Source organism: Capsella rubella, unplaced genomic scaffold (genome assembly GCF_000375325.1).
Source record: "Capsella rubella cultivar Monte Gargano unplaced genomic scaffold, Caprub1_0 scaffold_6, whole genome shotgun sequence".
Lineage (NCBI taxonomy): Eukaryota > Viridiplantae > Streptophyta > Magnoliopsida > Brassicales > Brassicaceae > Capsella > Capsella rubella.
The window spans coordinates 10,549,667-10,553,904 of NW_006238918.1; positions in this window are offsets into that span (position 1 = coordinate 10,549,667).

Sequence of the window (4,238 nt, forward strand, 5' to 3'; positions counted from 1 at the left end):
CTGATCAAAAATAATTAGTTAAATTTTGTGCTATTAGTTAAATCGATCCAAAAGATATCTAAAAATAACCAAAATTACAAATATGTATTCCGATGATAATTTTGAGTAGTGTGACTATTTTAGAATAAACTTGGGTATAAATTAGCCAATAATTTATAGCTTTTTTTAACTTACGCATTTTCAAATAGTTCTCGTATATTATGGTATATTTGGACAAAAGTAACCAATTGTAACCATATTCGATAAATATTTGGGTTTTAAACAGCTTTTCAATTAAATATCCAAACCTAGTTGGAATTGATATAAATCAACCTGGCAACCAAACCAAAATTCTTTGGGTCGTAATTCATACTCGAACCTAAACATAATAATCAAGTTAAATGTCGAGCAACATGTAAATTTTTATAATTATAATGAATGTTTTTCTCTAAATTAAATTATATTAGAAAGAAAAAAATACATATTGGAAAATAAGGACTAAGACTGTCTAAATTGTTTGGTCCTTACAAAATAAGTTGACCAGTTATAAATCTGGAGGACAAGCTTTCTCTCTTGGACTAGCTCAATCGTGAAATTAGTTGGTTTAACTCAATTATTGTTAGTCTACACTATAATTATACTAATCAAAACCATCAGAAATTATTAAATAATAATACCATGCATTGTAGGATGTTGTAGACTTTTCCACGTGAGGTCGATAGACAAATTTTGTTTTATTTCCATTTAAAAATGTCTTTTTATTTCTTTTGAGAAACTAGTTCTACTTTTATGGATTTTTTGTGTCGTTTATAAATTTGGTTGTATGTTTGATGGATTTGTTATTTTTATACAATACAGAAAATTTTTGAAAAAATTGCCGAAAAAGATGTGCAGTTCGCATGGTGGGATGTGTTAATGGGTCTATTGAAACGTGATGGTTCATTCACCTATAGCCCCATTTTCTTAGCAAGGCTACATGAACCACATGAAATATTTATATTTTGTTCATGTTTTTGTCGCCAAATATTTGGACAGTTTAAATAATAATTAGTAGTATTCATATTTTTTTGTGGCAATGTCTTAGATTATTATGACTCTCGTCCACATTTTCTTAGAACGTAATATTTAAGGGATTTTCTTAAATATCAACAAAATGTCTCATCTAGTAAAAATCAATCAAGATGTAATAATTAGGTAATTAATAGACTAATTCCATAAATGTCCAATTCTAATGGAATATCAAACTTTATAAGTGGTAATCCGGGGTTGGCAACAGCAGGCGGTGTATTACGGGATGCGGACGAGAATTGGTATGGTGGTTTCTCCTTTAATATTGAGATTTGTACGGCTCCATTAGCAGAATTGTGGGGAGTCATTTATGGTCTCTATATGGCTTGGGAGAAAGGTATTACATGGTTAGAGTTGGAGGTGGAGTCGGAATTGGTGGTCGGTTTTCTAACAACGGGGATCAAGGACTCTCACCCGTTGTCATTCCTAGTACAGATGTGCTATGACTTCTTATCAAAGGATTGGATAGTCCGTATCTCTCACGTGTATAAGGAGTCTAAACGTCTGACGGATGGATTAGCAAACTATGCGTTTTCTTTGTCCTTGGGCTATCATAGGTTTATGGCTTGTCCGGAGGATGTTAGTTCTGTTTTATTTGAGGATGTTATCGGGTTTGCGCACCCACGTTTTGTTAGTGTGTAGTTTTTGTTCTTTGTTTTTCAATAATACTAGGGGTTTCCCCTCTCTTCCACCCAAAAAAAAAATGTGTTTTTACTTATTATACATAATGGAATATTTCACAAAAGTTGTTCTTAGAATTCCTCAATGTAAGTTTTAGTGGACTAGATCTACCGTAACGTGTCCATCAACACAGTTGTTCATATGTTTTACTACTTTTCTATTTGTGTTTGTCCTTCACCAGTTTAATGAAGCTTATGCAATCTTTTTCGGAGTACAATAACCTACTCACCCTGCGACAGAGGACACACAATGGAGAAGTCCCTTGGAACCGTCAAAATAACCTTTCGATGGACCATATCTACTTAATATATTTAGTCCATCATATAAAAATTTATTTGTGTCCTTCTATAGAACGCCTGTGGTGGATGACCAAACTCCTAGTTTCTATACCCAAACATATTAAACAGCAGAGTTGTCCACACGTTAGAGGACTCGCAGCAGGGTTGTCCCTTGGAATATGTCAAAGTAAGTTTTTGATGGACCAGATATATTTTATATATTTTGTCCATCATATATTTGTGAGTCCCGAGTTTGCGGAGAAGTTTAAACGAATTGATTTGACCACCTATGTCACCCAAATGCACTTATCTTTTCAGTCAAGGGTTCTGAGAGAACTCCACAGTTAAACGTGCTTATGCTGGAGTAGTCAAAGAATGGATAACCTTCCAAGAACTGGTTGTCGGAACTGTGTGTGTGAGGTCAAAACACAAGGAAAGATCATGTGGTGATTTGTAGGATCGGTAAACAATCCTTTGAGCCTCCGGGACGTAGCAAACCGGCCGTCGTATATTGATTGGTTCATGACCTAGTGAGAGGACGTGATGCCCATTAAGAGAGCTAAGCCCATGGGTCGGTGGTGAACATGAGACCCACTGGAGTGATGGTGGTCGGGGCGTTACAACTTACAAATGGTATCAGAGCCAAACCTAGAAAAGTGTGGAGTGGTGGGCTCACACTGTCAAGGGGTGACGATCGTTGTGCGCAACGAGGACATTGTGGTCTGTTAGTGGGGGAAAATTATGAGATCCTAGTTTGTGGAGAGGTTTAAATCACCGGAGTTGATTTTTAATAAATGAATTAATAAATATTAAAAATAGATATACTTCAACTACATGTTTTATTTATTTTTATAATGCAAATGCATGATTCATGAACATAAATTTTAGAACCGTTACTAGTATGGGTTGATTAAAAGTATATACATGGTAGAGTGTAAAACAAAAAGTTGAGTATCATTTAGTTGAGAATTAGTTCTCTCTCTTAATGTCATAAATAAAGAAATAAGTACTCCTATAGAGTGTAGGTGGTGTTTACAAAAAAAAAAAAAGAGATTTATGTGGTTTAATAACTCTATCAATAAATGATGTCGATGATATCTTCAAAGATATATGATATAATTATATTTAGTCGATATCATTTTGTTTAGTGTATAACTCAAGATAACAATTAGTATGTATTCTAAGGTAACAAGCCTTGTTTTCTAAATTAAAAAATTGGGTATTAAATACAACAATGTACTCACGAAGACACTAAATATACACTATGGCCTTCTAGAAGAGTATGTAGACATAAACATAATATCGTGGATAGTTTATAACAAAAAAAAATTAGAAGACTACAGCCTTGATTGATTGCATGTTTAAAATATTTCCAGCCATATTTTAGTTCACAGCTACAAATCCACAACAATTGAAATTTACAATTTTTGTATTTTCTTTTTTTTATTCACATCTAAAATATTTCCTTAATTATTCTTTTTGGTTGTGCAAAGCCATTTTTTCTAAAGCACGCATTTTTTAGCTTTCCAAAAAATTGATTCCTACAGCCAAAATCCTACAGCAATAAAATCTACAACCACAAGCAAAAATCTAAAAGGTACAGTCGTAATCAAGGCCTACGTATTTGTCATCAGGCAAAAGAGGCGAGTTTTGTGATCATGATCATTAGAGGGTTGGCACTTAGTGCATCTTTTAATGAGAAGTGCAATGTAACCAACACATACTTTTAAGTCCGAGTTATGGCTAATTTTACCAGGTAAAAATTATCTTAGTGATACACTCCATATTTACAGTTTTATTAAGAATTTTAGTATCATTTTTATCATGTTTCAATTGTATTTTCATTGTGTTTTGTTGCATTAAGTGTCGAAATACGTAAGTCTTTTTGCCTTTTAGAAGTCATATAATGTTTTTGAGTGTGTTTTAGTGCGTTTTGGGTGTCTTTTAAGTCATTTCAGGTTAAGATAATAGAAGACACATGTTTGAATGCAAAGAGGAGAATTGATGATGCAGATCAAGTCTGAAGTCCCTCAAAGATCGACCCAGACGAATGCTTTAACTTGTGATTTAGCTTTGAAGCTCTGAACAAAAGTGATAGGAAATCAAATTAGCGTTCTAACGGTGGTGGTTTAGGCCAATCAGAGTTACGGGTATGAGTTATAACTGATTTAGTGAGGGTATATCCATCCAGAACGAAGATAGAAGCCACAAAGAATTCCTATTGACCAACAT